The following is a 21,937-nucleotide window of genomic DNA, read 5'->3' as shown; positions in this document are numbered from 1 at the left end:
TTCAATAATTATTTTTATAAATGAACGCCATTTTATAATATTACGACTTCATCACGCGGTACGCTTAATGAATTTTATTTAAAGTTTCTCTGTGTTTTTCTTTCTCGCATAAATTACGACGGTAATTTATTTCAAGCATAAATATTTCTATTTGGTTTTGCTCTTATTTACCTCTATTATCTCCAGTTCGTTTCGATGTAATTCGCGCGTAACTAAATAACAGCATGAACTGTGACTAATTTTATCGTATGCTACATTCCTTTGTTTAGGAATATCATCCGCTGCTTTCAAACATTGCCTTTGTTTAGCATCCTTGCCTCTGGTATGACGTCATTGCTCAAAGCTGACGAGTGGAATCAGACACTAGAATTTATCCGCAGTTTTTATGCCTGTTTTGTTCCATTTTAACGTTATTCCGTAACTGTTTACGAATGCAACTTTTACTTAGCGTAAACTTACGTGGATATACAACATATAAACCAGAAAATACAACACTGGAGACGTATTTCAACAGTATTTGGTAAATATGTAGTAGAGCAACGTATGATTTGCGTGGAACGTAAGTGGACGTATAAAATCTCGAAATATTCGTCTAATCACCTACTTTAATTTGCTTGCCTCTTAAAGTCAAATCTGAGCGAAAACATTTACTGCGCAAGGAATGTACATTTGATGAATTTAAGAGTAGAGTTTTAAACGAGCACCTTCAATATGGTATTCAAAATGGTGGATAGTTTAGTTTATACTATACAGTGCTTTAGTTAGTGCCTCAGCGGTGGACGCCAGACATAGTGCGGAGTCGTGACGTGCGAAAACGGAAATTCCAGCACTTTGATGAGAAATGGTCAAGGCTTTCACCGTAGAGACCGTGTGTTTTACAGTTTTTTCAACAGTATCAGCGAAGTATTATGAAAGGTGCGAGTTCCACAGTCCTGTGCCACATCGTCAAGGTAACAGCCAGCCGCGTCGCCACTGTTACGGAATCAGCAAACATGCACTTGATCCTGATTCGGTGATTATTCAGATTGAGGGAAACTTGTCATCTGTGTAACTGAATTTTACGAGTGGACACTTGCGTTCGCATATCGCATCGATAGATCAACAGCCAGCCACGCCGCGAAACGGTTGTGTGTGAACTCGTAAAAAACATTAGCTGAACACTTTGGATGAATTAACATTAATGGCGAGAGAGAAATGTGTCGACAGCGATTTTGCTTGTTTACGGAACTAGTAGTCGAATAGAGAGGCTGTGCAGTACAACTATAGGGTATACTGTACTGCAAGTACACCGTGTGGCAGAAATATTAATTATGTAAACGCTCCTGTCGGAGCACAAGAAAAGACGAATACGATCCTCTTTCAAACACTCTGACAGAAAAGTGGGAAACCAATTACCTCAATCCTCATTCCGTTTTCCACGCCAAACATTTTGGCATGTGGACGTTTTCGCGCTCTTTTAACACAGAGCGTTCTAAATCGTCTTACACAGTCTCTCTTTAAAGTTAAGCCTTCATACTTAGCATCTCCCTCTCACTGCCACAGTCTACATACATCTCTCACATTGTCTCCCTTTTCACCCACTGGTTTACAGTATACCCTACTGCCACTGTCTCCTCACTCAGTTACACTGTCCGCAGCTCATGGTCTAGTGGCTAGCGTTGCTCGATCAGGGGGTCCCAGGTTAGATTCCCGGAAGAGTTGGGGATTTTCTCCGCCCGGGGACTGGGTGTTTGCGTAGTCCTCATCATTTCATCATCATTCATACAGGGTGTTTCAAAAATGTCTGGTATATTTGAAACGGCAATAAAAACTAAACGAGCAGCGATAGAAATACACCGTTTGTTGCAATATGCTTAGGACAACAGTACATTTTCAGGCGGACAAACTTTCGAAATTACAGTAGTTACAATTTTCAACAACAGATGGCGCTGCAAGTGATGTGAAAGATATAGAAGACAACGCAGTCTGTGGGTGCGCCATTCTGTACGTCGTCTTTCTGCTGTAAGCGTGTGCTGTTCACAACGTGCAAGTGTGCTGTAGACAACATGGTTTATTCCTTAGAACAGAGGATTTTTCTGGTGTTGGAAATCCACCGCCTAGAACACAGTGTTGTTGCAACAAGACGAAGTTTTCAACGGAGGTTTAATGTAACCAAATGACCGAAAAGCGATACAATAAAGGATCTGTTTGCAAAATTTCAACGGACTGGGAACGTGACGGATGAACGTGCTGGAAAGGTAGGGCGACCGCGTATGGCAACCACAGAGGGCAACGCGCAGCTAGTGCAGCAGGTGATCCGACAGCGGCCTCGGGTTTCCGTTCGCCGTGTTGCAGCTGCGGTCCAAATGACGCCGACGTCCACGTATCGTCTCATGCGCCAGAGTTTACACCTCTATCCATACAAAATTCAAACGCGGCAACCCCTCAGCGCCGCTACTATTGCTGCACGAGAGACTTTCGCTAACGATATATTGCACAGGATTGATGACGGCGATATGCATGTGGGCAGCATTTGGTTTACTGACGAAGCTTATTTTTACCTGGACGGCTCCGTCAATAATCAGAACTGGCGCATATGGGGAACCGAAAAGCCCCATGTTGCAGTCCCATCGTCCCTGCATCCTCAAAAAGTACTGGTCTGGGCCGCCATTTCTTCCAAAGGAATCATTGGCCCATTTTTCAGATCCGAAACGATTACTGCATCACGCTATCTGGACATTCTTCGTGAATTTGTGGTGGTACAAACTGCCTTAGACGACACTGCGAACACCTCGTGGTTTATGCAAGATGGTGCCCGGCCACATCGCACGGCCGACGTCTTTAATTTCCTGAATGAATATTTTGATGATCGTGTGATTGCTTTGGGCTATCCGAAACATACAGGAGGCGGCGTGGATTGACCTCCCTATTCGCCAGACATGAACCCCTGTGACTTCTTTCTGTGGGGACACTTGAAAGACCAGGTGTACCGCTAGAATCCAGAAACAATTGAACAGCTGAAGCAGTACATCTCATCTGCATGTGAAGCCATTCCGCCAGACACGTTGTTAAAGGTTTCGGGTAATTTCATTCAGAGACTACGCCATATTATTGCTACGCATGGTGGATATGTGGAAAATATCGTACTATAGAGTTTCCCAAACCGCAGCGCCATCTGTTGTTGTAAATCGTAACTACTGTAATTTCGAAAGTTTGTCTGCCTGAAAATGTACTGTTGTCCCAAGCATATTGCAACAAACGGTGTATTTCTATCGCTGCTCGTTTAGTTTTTATTGCCGTTTCAAATATACCGGTCATTTTTGAAACACCCTGTACAAGTGGCGAGACTGGACTGAGTAAAGATTGGGAATTTGTACAGGCGCTGATAACCGCACAGTTGAGCACCCCACAAACCAAAAATCATCATCATCAGTTACACTGTCTCCATATTTCTTTCTTTCTCCCTGCAACTGCCCCCAGCATACTCCAACAGCTCAATAATTTCAGGGGTCTAACGAAACCCTATACTAAAGTATTTAAAATTTCGGTCCAAAATGCACCGTCGCCCATACATACGTGTTAAAAGTCCGCTGGTCTGAAAGTGTTCAGATCCCCAGGCCTATGTATGGCCTCCGCTCATCTGTATTTTTCATTTCCAGTGTCTTCTTCCTGTTCTTTTCCCACTGCTTCTATCTCTATCCATTCGCTTTCTGTTTTTACTGACACTGCCTCTGTCCTCTCTCTTTTGATGCCACTGTTATTGTCTTCATCCACCTCTCTTTCTCTTACACTACCACTTTCTCTTTGCCACCGTCACTGGCTCCTCTCTCTTTCTCTCCCACCGACACTGCCTCGTCTCCCTTCCACCGTCACTGTTTGCCTGCTACTCTGATTCAGCACAAAAAAGCGCGAATATGTCAGCATGCCAAAATTTTTGATGAGGAGGGCGGAATGACGTTTGAGGTGACTGGTACCGCACATCTTCTGTCAAAGTCTTTTAAAGAGGAACATAGCCGCCTCGTTTGTGCTCCGACAGGAGTATTTCTCCGCTAGCACCCTTCATTTCCTTGCTAGAGCAAGGTATGCTGCTTATATAAAACCAGTTCCAGAGGTCAGTGAAACTTTGACAGTTCATTGATATACACACAACAAAAAGTTTTGCATCACCCTGGTTCCCAGAACTCCTGAAGATAAACGTTGACTGTGGATATTGTATCACAGACACAGTCCCTTTGACTGTTCAGAGATGCCACTAAACCAGTCCAAAGATGTAAACAAGCACGCATGAGCAGCGCCTATTAGGCGCAGGGGGTCCGACAGCCGATCAGTTCCAGGCATTCCACCAGGTAGGAGGTACCCGGCTCGTGTTGCCTATAGTTCAACCATGGATAGACGGTCAATACGGCGATTCGATCGCGTCCGCATTGTTACTTTGTGCCAGGAAGGTCTCTTAACAATGGAAGTGTCCAGGCATCTCGGAGTGAACCAAAGCGATGTTGTTCAGTCATGGAGGAGATACAAAGAGACAGGAACTGTCGATGACATGTTTCGCTCAGACTGCCCATGGGCTACTACTGCAGTCGATGACCGCTACCTCAGAGCAATGCCACCATGTTAAATAATGCTTTTCGTGCAGCCACAGAACGTCGTGCGGAAATTCACTCCCGACGTCCATGGCGAGGTCCACCCTTGCAATCACGACACCATGCAGCGCGGTACAGGTGGGCCCAACAACATGGACCGTTCAGGATTGGCAGCACGGTCTCTTCACCGATAAGTGTCGCATATCCTCCAACCAGGCAATCGTCGGAGACGTGTTTGGAGGCAACCCGTTCAGGCTGGACGTCTTAGACACACTGTCCAGCGAGTGCAGCAAGGTGGAGGTTTCCTGCTGTCTTGGGGTGGCATTATGTGTGGCCGACGTACGCCGCTGGTGGTCATGGAAGGCACCATAACGGCTCTACGATACGTGTATACCACCCTCCGACAGATAGTGCAGCCTTATCAGCAGCATATTGGCGAGGCATTCGTCTTCAAGGACAACAATTCGAGCCCCCGTCGTGCACATCATGCGAATGACTTCCTTCAGGATAACTACATCGCTCGACTAGAGTGACCAGCAAGTGCTCCAGACATGAACCCTATCGAACATGCCTGGGATAGATAGATGTAAAAGGGCTGTTGATGGACGACGTGACTCATCAACCACTCTGAGGGATCTACATCGAATCGCCGTTGAGGAGTGGGACAATTTTGACCAACAGAGCCTTGATGAACTTTTGGATAGTATGCCACAACGAATACAGACTTGCATCAATGCTAGAGGACGTGCTACTGGGTATTAGAGGTATCAGTGTATACAGCAATCTGGACCACCACCTCTGAAGGTCTCGCTGTATGGTAGTACAACATGCAATGTGTGGTTTTAATGAGCAATAAAAAGGGCGGACATGATGTTTATGTTGATCTCTATTCCAATTTTCTGTACATTTTGTGGAACTCTGGGAACCGAGGTGATGCAAAACTTTTTTGATGTGTGTAATTCGACAAATTTAGATACTTTGACACATATAGACAATGAGAAAGCATAATATAAGTTTAACACAAAATAGTTTGACATTTTTCTTGGATTCTTTGCGCATTTATAACAGATCACCGAAATGTCTGGCTCATGGTATCTTAAAATAGAAAAAATGTTAGTAGAAATATTTTACTTGCAATGTTTCGGGGTTTTCTTTTCAGCCAATTTGTGTCATTGCAGTAACACTTTGGGCGTATTTGTACAGGCGTGAAGTGTTGTTTTCCCTGAGACAAGGCGTCACAAAGTTTTGTTGGTGAAAAAATGCTGGCTAATAACATTGTTTTGTGACCTCAGAACCCTTGTGGTGATCCTAGAGTTTTTTTTCCATGTGTTAACTACGTGAGTTAAAGCTACATTTATGCCTCACAAGAGATATTACCTCCATATTTTACAAGCGCAAGTACAGTAACTTTGAATCTCTGGATCTTGCTAATGGTTTGTGATACTGAAGAAAACTGCAAGGTTCTGAATAACATCATCTTAAAAACATATGATAAAAATTTCGACCATTTGCCATTAATAGAAATTATGGAAGTCGATATCGCCACAATTGGTGCTTTTGACACCCAAAAATCTTTTTTTTTTTTCTTTTAGCTTTTCTCAGAAACTGCTCATGAACAAATGGTGCTTTCTAAGCCTCTTAAGGTCCACCCTAGACCACACCTAATGTATAAGAACCAACCGATATGTTCAGTTTTCCTGGGCTGGAGGAAATGTGTATTGTTTAAATTTTGACTCTGTACTTACATGCAGCAGAAATTCTTATCCTAGTAAGAACAGGAGTACGTAAGAGACTAGAACGCATGGAATGAAAAATTCACAGGAGAACAGTGCGACCTCGAAGAACACAAGGTAGTCAATTTAGAAGACGAGAGAACCATGAACTATACACTAAGGTAGAGAGAATCTCGGACATCAGCAGCGAAAGGAGGATTCTGGTCTTTGGACATATCCTCAGAATGGACCATGTGAGGTTAACACAGCAAATAATTTTCTGGTGGACAAGAGAACCAAAGTACACTGGGTCCAAGAGGGGCAAAGGCGTCTAGAAGAAATGGGAATACAGGAAACAGATAATACAAAAGAGTAATTTTTATATAAAAAATCTAGGCTTTCACAGGTTTCGAAGACGAAACTAGACCCACAGCAAAGTCATAAAACAGAAGACAGAAGGTTGCAAAGCACGAGAATAAAAGACTATTGGACAATGAGATAGCCCAGAAGAAAAGATACTTGACGCGAATTAGCGTTGTCCTCAAATGGCCAAAACGGAAAGAAAAACAAGAAGCGACAGCATGTCCGTTTTTAAGTATACAAATAGTCTCTAGGCTTAAGGCTATCCAGAACACTTGACCCCTTGCCTCTGTGACCAACAGAAGCCAAGAAATTACTCTCCGAAAAGTGCGAGTTGTCATGTACGCACTTAGTTACACCTTTTGTGTGAACAGTGCAGCCCACATTGCACTGGTGGAACAAATGTGAGTGTTTACCAGATGTTTGTGGTTCTGGCTATGTGTATTGTATGCTCCCTCAACCTGCAGCTAATTAGTAAAGAAACATATCAGATCCATCTTTAGTTGGTGGTTGGAACAAAAACGGAACAAGTGGAGAGAGGAGATAGGTACGTGAGGTCTACACGCTCGGTCATAGAATATTATGGCCATGTGCATGTGCTATGTAACGTGGTGTATAGTCGTATGAGGGATTGTCTGTGTTTAGCTCCACCACCCCTCGCACGCAACCCACCCCCACCCCCGTCACAGGCCGCTTACAAAATGCTTGAAGATAAAAAAGTCAACTATACCCTACATCCTGTTTACTAAGTTTCAAGAACTATTATTAACTGACAAACGAAGGGATGTACCATACCTCCTACGTATTTTGTACTTCGAAGACAAAAGAAGACTAATTACAGCGAGCATAGAGACAACTAAGCAATCACTTTCCCGTGAATGGAAAAGGTAAACATCTTAACATGTTGTACAACCGTGCGTTTCACGGTGGTTTGCAGAGTGTGTATGGAGATATAGATTCTGTGCACCTGTTTTGTTACTGAGAGATTATTGGTACAAATAAGCAATAAAAAGGAGCACTTTCCACAGCATATTCGGTGTAGAAGGTAATAGCAATTTGACAACTGTCAACATTCAAAAACCATTCGAATTATCATAAAAATTATAACAACTAAAAAGTCAAGAAGGATAAGGTGTTTCCAGAAGCCGCATAGCAGTATGAAAAGTGCTTTATACGAAGCTACCGGTTTCACGTCAGACGCATTTCAATTTCATCTGCCAAGAATACAAATCACTGAGTGAAATTTTGAAAGGGTAGGAATAAATCACCTTGATACAGATCAGTGGTTTTTGAAAATACCCCACCATTCTTGACTTCTTAATTGTTATAATTTTTGTGATAATTTGAATGGTTATTGAGTGTTGAGTATTGTAATTATTATTCACAATGACTCTGAGCTATAGTTACCCTCCGCATAAAGTTGTTTGTAATAGAGATTTTTTTGGAGCAGTCTTCGCAATGCATGGTCTAAACTGCTTTTCAGTACTGGTAGTGCTTATTTTTGTGCGTACGATGGTCAGACAACGTTACATTAGAAGTATCCTTACGGCTGAACTCATTTTTAAATTTGGAGATTAATGTTCCCACTTTCTGTCTGCTGTTTTCATTTTTGACACTAGACTCTTGTGTGAAGAACTAGACAGAAGCTCTGTATCCAAACGTTGGCTTTACGGTGTGTCATAGAACCGTAACTTCTCTGGATTTTCTGATAGATTTTTCTCACGAGATCTTATTCTGAAAGTAGTTGCACCCTTTGCACATGTCCCGTGTTTCAGTAAGCAAGCTGCGCCAACAGTATATTACATTTTAATATTGAAAGTGCAACGTTTTCTATTTACGCTACATATTCCGAATGATAACGTTAAACCAGGATTGGTCTGTGCCATCTTTTATCATTTTATGCGATACACACACCTATAATAAGCTGTACTTACTGTGTTTCACCTACCATGGAATGAACAGGCAACTGTAGTAGATGAAAGCCAAAATTTGAATGACAATATACACAACGTTGGTGTAATATGCTACAACATACATTATTTATTTCTCAAACCGGATTTCAGCTTTTACGTGATCATCAGGTACAAAGTTAAAGTATGTGATACAGTGAAATTTTGTTGGATCAAATACTTTAAACTGGTGCATCTACAGATTATCTCCATTTCCGAAGTTAGGTTTAGGAATAAAACATCAGGGATTATTTCAGTGTAAATGCGATGTACGACCATTTAACCAAGGTAAAACATGTTACACATTAGCTATATACAAATTACAACAGTTGTTCATAGAAGAAAATAAATTCAACAGTAAAATTTGTTTACATATTCCAAAGATGTGGCTGAAAAAAATAATTTTGTCTTTAATAGCTCCTACATTACAAACAGATAAGTTGTATTAGAGAAATTAAGCAGGTGAGCCAGTCATGTGTGATTACACAATGTATTTTTTCACACAACATAAGAAATTATAGTAACTGAAATAGAGGAAAATGGGGTGCGTGAGTAAGGGGAGGAATTTACCACGTGGCCTGGATGGGGTTATGAGGAACATCTGCAATTAGTAGTGGCGAGTAAGGAAGCTGCGCCTGGTCATTCAGTACTAAGCTTGGTGTGATGGACATATGTTCATTAATTTAATTTACTTGAAAAATGTTCGTCTTCCTTCCTTTATTTTATCTCAGTTAAATGATCTTCTACCGCATTTACACTGAAACAGTCCCTCTTGTTTTACTCTTAAACTTAACGTTAACATTTTTCATCTCTGAAAATTGAGGAACTCTGCAGATATTCTAGTTTAAAATGTCCAATAAAACTTCACTGCACCACATACCTTTGTACCTGATGATTGCATAAAAGGCAAAAAACGATTTGTGAAATAAATAATAAATACTATATAATATTACACAAGTATCGTGTGTGTTTTCATCCATAAAGTATTAAAGATTCTACCAAGAACCGATGGAACATTTGATCGATGAAATCTAAAATATTTACCACTACAAACCTCGGTATGGTGAGGTTCTTCCACTCCTCAACTGAAAGGTTGGAAAGTTCCCTGCCTGGGACGTAGCACCAGTGATCAGGAGTCTGAATAGCCAGATAGAACATGTTGACACTCATCAGATCGAAGCATGAGGCAATGCAAACGAAAACGATGTTCAGCCTCATCTGGAACTTCCCCCTGGACCCAATGGCGTCCAGGACCTCCTCGAATGCTGGAGAAACCTTTGTATTTGTATTGCATTGTGGGATTCCAGTCCTCTCCTGAAAACGAATAACGAAACAACGGTGTTACTATCACCCTCACTGACAGGGAGCGGTAATGACTCCCCAGCAAGACAGGCAGACATTTATTTTTTGTTTGTGCCTACAAAACTTATTTACCTGCAGCATCAGGCAGCGAGTGCCATAGTCTGCTGGTAGAGCATGTGGGCAATAGTTTTTTGTGTCTGTAGAGTTATCTGGTCCTGTTTCCAATTACCACAGCAGCAAAAGTTACCAGTATCACTGACCCTAATTTATTTCGAAATATTTCAATCAGTTTTATTTATTTAAGTTTTTTATTTTTGTGTACAATCGCTCAGTCCATTTTATTGCTGTTTTCTCTTACAATTCGTGGTTTCTTTGTTTGGTGAATTCAATTCCTATGTGCATTTGATTAACTTGTGTCGGTATTGGGTGTTTGAGATATTACTAGTACATCCAGTAGCGTATATGCTCTGTGAGTTCAGTGTTATATCGTTACTATTTCGAGATTAACAACGACTGTGCAGCAATACACTCTAGGACCAAAAAAAGATAAGAAAATGAAGAAATGATGCACCACGGAGAAATTATCCAAATGGGATGGAAATTAGTAGGTATGGTGTACATGTGCAGACTGCAAGCAAACAGGTCATGAGAAACTGGATGCTTCAATATCACGTTGGTCCACCTCTGGCCCTCATGCAAACAGCTATTAGGTTGATGCATAAGTTCATAGCATTTTTCTGTAACTTTAATGAACACAAGAGATACATATAACAGAGACTTCAGTCATCAATAATAAATTCTCCTTCACCATTTACAATAGTCTCCTAATGCTGTAGTAACTTATAGCATGTTGAAGTGAAACCTCATCAGTGAACAGTACATTTGAGTAGCAGAGCAAAGCAGCCATCAGCGCATTTTGTTAGTGCGGGTTGCCTACCTGAGAGGCAGGTATGTACTCAGTGACAAACCTATCGTTCTCCTTTGAGTGACAGGTACTTAACCTATTGTTCTACTTAAAGGATCCTTCATTTTGATTGACAGGAACTTAACCTATTGCTTCCCTGCCCCCTCCAACACCTGTCCCTCCTCAGGAAACCTCACCCTCGCTGCTACAGGTACACTTTCAGGTCTGAGTTATTGGATAGCCCCTCTCACTCTTATCAATTTGATTGTCTACTTAATTAAACTAATCAATTAATGAACTTCTCCCCCTCTGGTTAGCCCCCTCCCCTCCCAACATCTCTCCCAGAAATCGGCAGGAAAAGAGACTCAATTGATCGGTGATTTGGAGCGAATGCGGTTGCAGTGTGTGGAATATTGTTTAAACACTTTAGAAAATGTGTAGAATATTATTTAATTATTTATGGCAGTGTATGGAATATAGTTAATTTATTTAGTTAAAGAATTTGTCCAGAAATCGATTGCTTTGTATGGAATATATGGAAATTGGTGGAGAGGAAGGATCTCATAACAGGAAATTAAAGGATATATTATTTATTTACAAAGCGTTCAGTTTGTGGGGGATGGATTTCTCTTGCTCATCATTCTCTGGTGTTTGGTAACAAGTAGGTCTTGTAAGAAGCAATTACATGGGGCAAACATGTTGCATAACCTAATGTTCACCACTGTACTCTAGGTGCCTTAACCTAATGTTTGGCCCTTTGTCAGCACTTAACCTATTGTTATGTTTAGTGGTTTTCCATATCACCCTCATTTCCTTAAACTATTGTACCGCCCTTGATACCAAATTAAGTAATTATTCATGTCCTCTCACCATTTTCTGATACACTTTTCGAATTTCAGATGGTTTTGAACGCCATTTATGGCGCATTCTTCTTTGTCACCAACCCCCTTAAACTATTGTACTGCATTTTACATAAAACTTATTCAAATTAATGTAGTGTTCTGCACTTAATCTGCTGTTCTGCTCCATGTTGCCCACTCATACACATCCTCCCCTTCACTATTGTACTGCTAATACTATATTGATGTAAAAAATTTATGCAAATTAATTAAATCGATATTCGTCACATGTATGGGGTAGTTTTTTTAATTCGTGGCATCCTATTAGTCCGTGAAATCAATGGAATATAGTTTAAAGAAAAGATCACTAATAAAAAACACATCCCACTGCCCGACTTTTGCTACGCCAAGGTCAGGGTGCACCGGCAGCCCCCGTGAAGTGATGACACGGCCATCAACTGCCGAGCCACGCACAGGTGTCCATTCGGGTCCCGCAAGCACAAGAAGGCAGCATCTCTTTCATGCATGACACCCGAGAAATACCTGTCAAAATACGTGTTCACCTAGGCACCATTGCCGCTGCGATGACACATAGCTGCGGTGCGGGTCCAGTGTCGAGAGAGATGTTGCAGTGCTTCTCAGAATAGCACAGGGTGTATTTTTCCTTGCAATCCTTATGGGACAGCCCATCTGTCACTGAATTTACCCATCAAACCGCTGCTGCTGCCAGTGTGGGAGCACTGCCCACCATTGTTTCCTGCAGACAAGACTTTCCTTGTCAAAAAACTATTTTGAACACATCGCCATATTGCACTGACAGTTAAACGTCACAAAAGTTGTTGGTTGGTTGGTTTGGGGAAGGAGACCAGACAGCGTGGTCATCGGTCTCATCGGATTAGGGAAGTATTGGGAAGGAAGTCGGCCGTGCCCTTTCAGAGGAACCATCCCGGCATCTGCCTGGAGTGATTTAGGGAAATCACGGAAAACCTAAATCAGGATGGCCGGCACAAAAGTTGTCTACAGATCATCAAATACATACAAGACTCACAATAATATTGGGAACCAGGAACATATTTACCAGTGTAACTACAATTAAATATTACGATTGCTTCTGCAGTCTGACACCGATAGATGTACCGGTAATGTCTCCTCTTGATGGCTGTGGTACTGGAACGCATCTGAGTATCTATAGGGCACATAATTTTCCACATAAAAATCTCTCATAACCTTGCAGCTGTGGATGTGCTGAATCTATACGTCCCTCATGATAGGACACACACTTATTTTCTCTGGTCATGCCCAACATAAGCCACAGAACATTACACTGCAATATGTACACATTTTACACAAACAGTGCAGTTACCATTTTTATCTGTACAGCACCTGAAAAAGTTATGGTATGCCTACACTGACACCGGCTATATGCCTCTATTCTCCTCAGTCCTAGGAAAGTATCTGACAAAGTCTTTGAATCAGTGCTTCTGGAAGGTGCTGCATCCTGCGAAGATTCTCTCAAACAACTGTTATGAAGGACAGGCATCCGGCACTATGTGGTAATGAATACCGCACCTGCGGACGTAATGCTTGGAAAGACACCACCGTTGCGGGTTGGTGTACTGAATTAAACATCACTATCGATGGAACAACGATGAAAATGCGAGGGTATGCTTAAGGGTGCAGATGAGGGGATGTATTGTCACAGCCATATTACCTGTCTTGTTTGTACACTATAGCAGATCCAGTTGAACACTTGCATTGATATATTGTGCAGCTGTTTACGAAATGAATCTATCACCACTTACGTTCGGATGTACTCCTCAGTGCATTGAAATCACAATTCACCATGTTGAATGTGTCCTTCCCTTACGACTAGAAATACAAAATTTTCATTTTACATGAATAGTAGTTTGATTACGTCCCAGAAACATCTGGTGATATGTTGGAACATAAGCCACACTCTCTTTATGTTCAAGCAGCAGCATAACATTTTTGATTATCAGTTATAGGTGTATAAAAAAATTATGATACGTCCACACTTGCACCAGCTGGGTGTCGTTTTCACACTGCAAAAAGACTCCTGCCATCACATACTTGTCGATCAATAAAGGATGTAATTATAATTTTAAAAATCCCTAGAGTCTTTTCAGTTTATCGATTTCACCACTTCCACGAAAACTTTTTGTACTTTCGATACTTGTAAATCCAGCCAACACACAATGGCACCTTTTATATACTCAGACTGCCAAATCGGGGTTTGTGCCAGTGCATTCCATCCATAGCTTCCACCATCCAGATCACACAATTTTCCCCTGAGTAAGAAATCATTATGAGCCATTGAGTAACTAGAAACTTATCCCGCCTGTTAAGACCTTTACGTGAAAACTCGGAAACAAATGACGAAACTGATATTTTCACTCGTGAATACCGATGTCGGTGATTTAACAGATTCCAAATCATCATTGTAATTTACAAAATCAACTAAGGTCTTTCTCATGTCTAGAGAACCAGCAAACGTGTCCTCCACCCGTCTTTCTCCTGCTAGATGCACTCAACACACAACACAATCTATCTTCTCTCAACCAAATAAAGATGGGAAATGTGAAGAAGCAGTCACTCAGACAATTTACATGGGAGAGAATAATGGTCCATCGCAAACACATGTCCATATTGAATCTTCTAAAATTGCCATGCAATCACGAAAGTTGCCCAACACATAGTAAGTATTAGTTCGCTATTTGGTCATCTAGAGGACGAATCCGTTCATTCAACTACGTTCCCGCATCCCAACAAGCCTTTCTATTTCGGCAGCTCCTGCTGTTAGTGGGAAACATTAACCATTACCACCACATGCCACCGGCGCTGCACGCCAAGCATACATAGGCAGAATAATCATCCTAGGAAATTGGTCGCACATATATTTGATCGCTGTACTTACAATTGAATGTTGCTATTGTGGCCTCAGTTGTATGGCATTCAACAATGAGTGAAGTATCGGAAATATTCCTTGCTGATGGCTGTGGCTCTGGAAATAGAAATATCTGTACAGTTCCAATGACTTGACATACTCTCCCCTTCGCTATCACAGTATTCCATGTGAAATCCATTCCTTCCTTGCGACTGGACATAGTCATTTCCTTTGCACATGTCGCAACACAAACATATACTGTATAGCGCTGTTAATATTCCAGTGTAAGAAATATATCTCAAGCGCATGACATACATCCTTCTTGCAGGTTTCTCTAAGATAAACTATGGTAACAAACTGTAAAACGAAAAACCTACTTCCTTAAAACAGTGGCTGGGTGTGATACATGCAAAATGTAGCTCTCCAGACATGTATAGCGTCCACTGTTCATATCCGATCAAGGTTCAGAAATTATACTATGCTTGCATCTGTCTGTAACCTCCCCCTCACTTATCGACCTTAATGACAGTGAAAAATTAAACCGCGTGTACCTAATGGAAATTTGGGAAAAGTAATCGTCACCGAAGTTAACTTGTCAGTAAAGAGGGAGGAAAGGGTTACATCTAAATGAAAGGAAAAGTGCTAATGAAACTGGTGGAAATTAATTTTGAAAAGGGGTAAAGTTAATAAAGAAAGTAAATGTGCAGCCGTTACGTTAACAAATAACTAGTGGTAATTAGATATTTGAGATTTGGGGGAAATTACGGTCGCCAGTCCTAAGGACAATTATTATAGTAACTGAAAAAGAAAGATTATTACACATATAATTAGCACTAGAAGTGTGGCAACTGAAGGTTGACACGTGTAGTATGAAAACTGAAAGTTTGTCAGAAGTAATAAATTTCGCTACACCCTGACTTAATTTAGCAAAAGAATTAATAAAACCGGAAAATCGAAAGTTAATTTAGTGACTGAAGTTAATAGTGAGCTTTCTTTCTGAAGCACATCGAAATGCAGTAAAATACGGTTAGTCTTGTATTACCTCAACAATCATTTCAAAAGCTACTTGAATCTACGCAATTTAGAAATAAGAGATTTAACTTTGAACTTGAATTAAATGATTCTGAACAATTAACAATAGTAAAATTTAGTACGTACCAAGCTGAGCTGCAGTCACGGGTAAGCTAAAATACGGTAACAAAACTCGCACTCTTAATTCGTGCTTGTGTAATCTAAATATTGTAGCCAGCTATGAATACTTTAACTGAACTTTGAAATTAAAGCAGTGAAATGCTATATTACTATTTTAATGCTGGCGTTTGAGTTTCAACGACACTCGGGTTCGTTCCGGAAAAGGAAGGGACCCTGCTTGGTAATGCAATTGGGACAATGAGCAAAAAAGGTTCATGCTACGTTGCTGTAATTTTGTGATTTGAACAGTTTTAAAAGCTGAGGTCTGCCATACAGTTCTAAAACTTTACGTGCTTCCAGTCTTCCTTGTTGGATGATTGAAGGTTTGAAGCCGTCGATCGATGACGTGGGGACAGTCACTCATTGTCGGCCGTCGCTGTTGCAGAAGCTGGATGTTGGCGCGCCTTCTTCTCGACACGGTCATCAGACGAAACGGGCTCTTGATGTGCGCCAGCTAATGCTTCCCGTCCGCGACACCATGTCAGAAACTATCATCGCAAGTCGAGCGCAATTACATGCTGCGCTCCACGCGGCAGAGTTAACACTACCAAAGATCCTAAACACTTTCGTGCTTCATACGACCTATCGATGTAATCGTTCGATAGCAGTTTTTCCTAGGCAAGACCCAGCGTAAAAATACAAATAATATTTACGAAACAACATAATGCATAAATATATATATACAAATAGTAAAACAATTACAATATGTGAAGACGCAGAAATGTCATATATTCAGGTAACAAAAATAAGGAAAACAAATTTATAGTACAATAAATGGAAATAGGAGGATATGCAATTCCGGCGTTACAAGTCCTATATAAAATGATGTTAGTAATGGAGAATACCTCTTACAAGGAAATAGACTCCTGAAAATTGAAATAAGAACACCGTGAATTCATTGTCCCAGGAAGGGGAAACTTTATTGACACATTCCTGGGGTCAGATACATCGCATGATCACATTGACAGAACCACAGGCACATAGACACAGGCAACAGAGCATGCACAATGTCGGCAATAGTACAGTGTATATCCACCTTTCGCAGCAATGCAGGCTGCTATTCTCCCATGGAGACGATCGTAGAGATGCTGGATGTAGTCCTGTGGAACGGCTTGCCATGCCATTTCCACCTGGCGCCTCAGTTGGACCAGCGTTCGTGCTGGACGTGCAGACCGCGTGAAACGACGCTTCATCCAGTCCCAAACATGCTCAATGGGGGACAGATCCGGAGATCTTGCTGGCCAGGGTAGTTGACTTACACCTTCTAGAGCACGTTGGGTGGCACGGGATACATGCGGACGTGCATTGTCCTGTTGGAACAGCAAGTTCCCTTGCCGGTCTAGGAATGGTAGAACGATGGGTTCGATGACGGTTTGGATGTAGCGTGCACTATTCAGTGTCCCCTTGACGATCACCAGTGTTGTACGGCCAGTGTAGGAGATCGCTCCCCACACCATGATGCCGGGTGTTGGCCCTGTGTGCCTCGGTCGTATGCAGTCCTGATTGTGGCGCTCACCTGCACGGCGCCAAACACGCATACGACCATCATTGGCACCAAGGCAGAAGCGACTCTCATCGCTGAAGACGACACGTCTCCATTCGTCCCTCCATTCACGCCTGTCGCGACACCACTGGAGGCGGGCTGCACGATGTTGGGGCGTGAGCGGAAGACGGCCTAAAGGTGTGCGGGACCGTAGCTCAGCTTCATGGAGACGGTTGCGAATGGTCCTCGCCGATACCCCAGGAGCAACAGTGTCCCTAATTTGCTGGGAAGTGGCGGTGCGGTCCCCTACGGCACTGCGTAGGATCCTACGGTCTTGGCGTGCATCCGTGCGTCGCTGCGGTCCGGTCCCAGGTCGTCGGGCACGTGCACCTTCCGCCGACCACTGGCGACAACATCGATGTACTGTGGAGACCTCACGCCCCACGTGTTGAGCAATTCGGCGGTACGTCCACCCGGCCTTCCGCATGCCCACTATACGCCCTCGCTCAAAGTACGTCAACTGCACATACGGTTCACGTCCACGCTGTCGCGGCATGCTACCAGTGTTAAAGACTGCGATGGAGCTCCGTATGCCACGGCAAACTGGCTGACACTGACGGCGGCGGTGCACAAATGCTGCGCAGCTAGCGCCATTCGACGGCCAACACCGCGGTTCCTGGTGTGTCCGCTGTGCCGTGCGTGTGATCATTGCTTGTACAGCCCTCTCGCAGTGTCCGGAGCAAGTATGGTGGGTCTGACACACCGGTGTCAATGTGTTCTTTTTTCCATTTCCAGGAGTGTAGGTAAACGCATAGCAGCGGGGCCCGACATGTGAAATTACGCATCATGCCTCCACTAACTCTTTAAACAGGACATCTGTCAAGCAGATGTATACATGGGGATTGCAGTGCCTCACGAACACCTGTCGCTAACTTAGAATCATCTTAGTTATATAACTAAAGTCCCGATTTTATACCCAAGATGCGACAAGGGAATGGAGTACATCGCATAAATATTCGTTCGTTTAGAGGAATGTGTCGAAACAGGATGGTCACGTTTCATCACACATGAGATGGAAGCCCACTGATGACGGAGAGGTTTGCTGTTAACGATCGCAAGTAGACAGTGCCCTAAGTCAAATATAGAACACGTGGTTGTATCCGATTCGAATGCAGGCTACGCCACGCGACCGATACATCCTGGCAGAACTGGAGAATAAATGGCCAAATGGCCTGCGTCAACATATCCCTCTCCCTCTACAGTGCACCATCAGTCTCCCATTAAATCGTATCTCGTTACAGCTCCATCTCAATCGATCACCCCGTCCACTCTCTGTTATCCTTTAACGAAGATGTATGTCAGTTTAGAGGCAAACGGTTTCTGTTTTCCTTAAAAGTGTCAAATACAGGAGCACCTCGCGTGTATCACTGTTACCTCAATAGACATACAGTAGAATGCTGCCTCGATGGAAAAAAGTAACTGTTTCCCTGGTTCCTTTCGCTTCCATGTCGACGTTTACTCGGATTCCTATTGTTGTCGCATACTTGTCCCCTTTAACAAGAATTGTTCTGCGTCAACCAGCAGACACGCAATTACTTTCTCAATTTCCCCGCATTTCAGCGTATTTTCCCTCAATTTATACGTATTTTCCATCATTTATCGCAATTCTATCGATTTTTTTATGTCACTTCTACCCACGCTCTCATGACATAACTTCTCGTTCTGTGTTCTAAAGCTGCTTGTAAATGCACACTATTTTTGTAAAAATACAGTTTTCATTCTGCATGTGTGAAAGTTTTACAGTGTGTAGATACATCCTTCCCGCATGTTTTCAAAGTTAGTTCAACCTGTTCCCGTGATTGGCGCCGTCACAGAATGTCTTCAAGACGGCTGCTACACTTGACGTTCGTCAGAAACAACGTGCTGTCATAGAATTCCTGTAGTGTGAAAACGAGACAGTGGGAAACATCCACAGGAGGTTGAAAAAGGTGTATGGAGATGCTGCTGTCGGCCGTAGTACAGTTAGTCGGTGGGCGAGCAGGTTACGTGATGAAAGCCGCCACGGCAATATTGGGGATTGTCCTCACAGCGAGAGGCCTCGTACTGCACACAGAGAGTTAACGAATTGGTGTCTGTTGACAGACGCATCACAGTGAACGAATTGTCACGCTACGTTGGGATAGGGGAAGGAAGTGTTTGCAGAATACTGAAAGTGTTAGCGTTAAGAAAGGTTTGTGCCAGGTGAATTCCCAGGATGTTGACAGTGGCTCACAAAGAAACAAGAAAAATGGTATGCAGCGAACTTTTGGAAAAGTACGAGAATGGTGGAGACGAATTTCTTGGACGAATTCTGACAGGTGATGAAACATGGCTCCATCATTTTTTACCAGAGACGGAGAGGCAATCAATGGAGTGGCATCACGCAAATTCACCAAAGAACAAAAATTCAAAACCACACCTTCTGCTGTAGAAGTTAGGGCTACGGTGTTTTTCGATTCCGAAGGACTCTTGCTTGTGGACATCATGCCAAGTGGAACCACCATAAATTCTTACGCATATGTGACGACATTGAAGTATCTTCAAGCTCGACTGAGTCGTGTTCGACCAAATCGGCAAAAGGAGGATGTTTTGCTGTTGCACGACAATGCACGGCACCATATCAGTCAAAAAACCATGGAAGCGATCGCAAAACTCGGATGGACAACACTGAAACCCCCGCCTTACAGTCCTGACCTAGCTCCATCCGACTATCATCTCTTTCAGAACCTGAAAGACTCTCTTCGTGGAACAAGGTTTGATGATGATGACTCCCTTCTGCACGCTGCCAAACAGTGGCTCCAACAGGTTGCTCCAGAATATTACCGTGCGGATATAGAGGCGCTGGTTCCAAGATGGCGTATGGCAGTTGAGAGAGATGGAAATGATGTGGATAAATGAAAATATGGTTCCTAAAGGATGTATCTACACACTGTAAAACTTTCAAACATGTAGAATAAAAGATGGATTTAAAAAAAAATAGTGTGCATCTTTTGGAGTGACTCTCGTAGTACAGCTGCCAACACCTAGCGCAAATACACTATATTTGGGATCGGGACGCGTAGTATACACTCCTGGAAATTGAAATAAGAACACCGTGAATTCATTGTCCCAGGAAGGGGAAACTTTATTGACACATTCCTGGGGTCAGATACATCACATGATCACACTGACAGAACCACAGGCACATAGACACACGCAACAGAGCATGCACAATGTCGGCACTAGTACAGTTCATATCCACATTTCGCAGCAATGCAGGCTGCTATTCTCCCATGGAGACGATCGTAGAGATGCTGGATGTAGTCCTGTGGAACGGCTTGCCATGCCATTTCCACCTGGCGCCTCAGTTGGACCAGCGTTCGTGCTGGACGTGCAGACAGCGTGAGACGATGCTTCATCCAGTCCCAAACATGCTCAATGGGGGACAGATCCGGAGATCTTGCTGGCCAGGGTAGTTGACTTACACCTTCTAGAGCACGTTGGGTGGCACGGGATACATGCGGACGTGCATTGTCCTGTTGGAACAGCAAGTTCCCTTGCCGGTCTAGGAATGGTAGAACGATGGGTTCGATGACGGTTTGGATGTACCGTGCACTATTCAGTGTCCCCTCGACGATCACCAGTGGTGTACGGCCAGTGTAGGAGATCGCTCCCCACACCATGATGCCAGGTGTTGGCCCTGTGTGCCTCGGTCGTATGCAGTCCTGATTGTGGCGCTCACCTGCACGGCGCCAAACACGCATACGACCATCATTGGCACCAAGGCAGAAGCGACTCTCATCGCTGAAGACGACACGTCTCCATTCGTCCCTCCATTCACGCCTGTCGCGACACCACTGGAGGCGGGCTGCACGATGTTGGGGCGTGAGCGGAAGACCGCCTAACGGTGTGCGGGACCGTAGCCCAGCTTCATGGAGACGGTTGCGAATGGTCCTCGCCGATACCCCAGGAGCAACAGTGTCCCTAATTTGCTGGGAAGTGGCGGTGCGGTCCCCTACGGCACTGCGTAGGATCCTACGGTCTTGGCGTGCATCCGTGCGTCGCTGCGGTCCGGTCCCAGGTCGTCGGGCACGTGCACCTTCCGCCGACCACTGGCGACAACATCGATGTACTGTGGAGACCTCACGCCCCACGTGTTGAGCAATTCGGCGGTACGTCCACCCGGCCTCCCGCATGCCCACTATACGCCCTCGCTCAAAGTCCGTCAACTGCACATACGGTTCACGTCCACGCTGTCGCGGCATGCTACCAGTGTTAAAGACTGCGATGGAGCTCCGTATGCCACGGCAAACTGGCTGACACTGACGGTGGCGGTGCACAAATGCTGCGCAGCTAGCGCCATTCGACGGCCAACACCGCGGTTCCTGGTGTGTCCGCTGTGCCGTGCGTGTGATCATTGCTTGTACAGCCCTCTCGCAGTGTCCGGAGCAAGTATGGTGGGTCTGACACACCGGTGTCAATGTGTTCTTTTTTCCATTTCCAGGAGTGTATGTATGAACTGAGCTGTTTGTTGGAAAAAGAGATATATTATTTATGACAAATTGCATTAAGGAGTAAATATACTGAGAGGCAGTAGTTAGTATACCCAGTTCTTTGAAGAGGTTCCTACAGGACGTCCGTGAGTTTACTCCACAAATAATACGTATTACACGCTTTTGGACTCTGAAAACTTTTGTTTGACTTGAAGAGTT

The 21,937-nt window shown here is 43.5% G+C and overlaps 1 protein-coding gene across 1 annotated transcript in view; it reads right to left on the bottom strand.

Moving 5' to 3' along the window:
- The window catches only part of LOC126176755 (solute carrier family 22 member 7-like), a 319,454-nt gene that overhangs the window by 106,157 nt on the left and 191,360 nt on the right, over positions 1 to 21,937 (bottom strand). The window lies entirely within an intron of this gene.

The sequence above is a fragment of the Schistocerca cancellata genome, chromosome 3, assembly GCF_023864275.1.
Source record: "Schistocerca cancellata isolate TAMUIC-IGC-003103 chromosome 3, iqSchCanc2.1, whole genome shotgun sequence".
NCBI lineage: Eukaryota > Metazoa > Arthropoda > Insecta > Orthoptera > Acrididae > Schistocerca > Schistocerca cancellata.
This window is presented reverse-complemented; position numbering and strand designations above follow the sequence as displayed.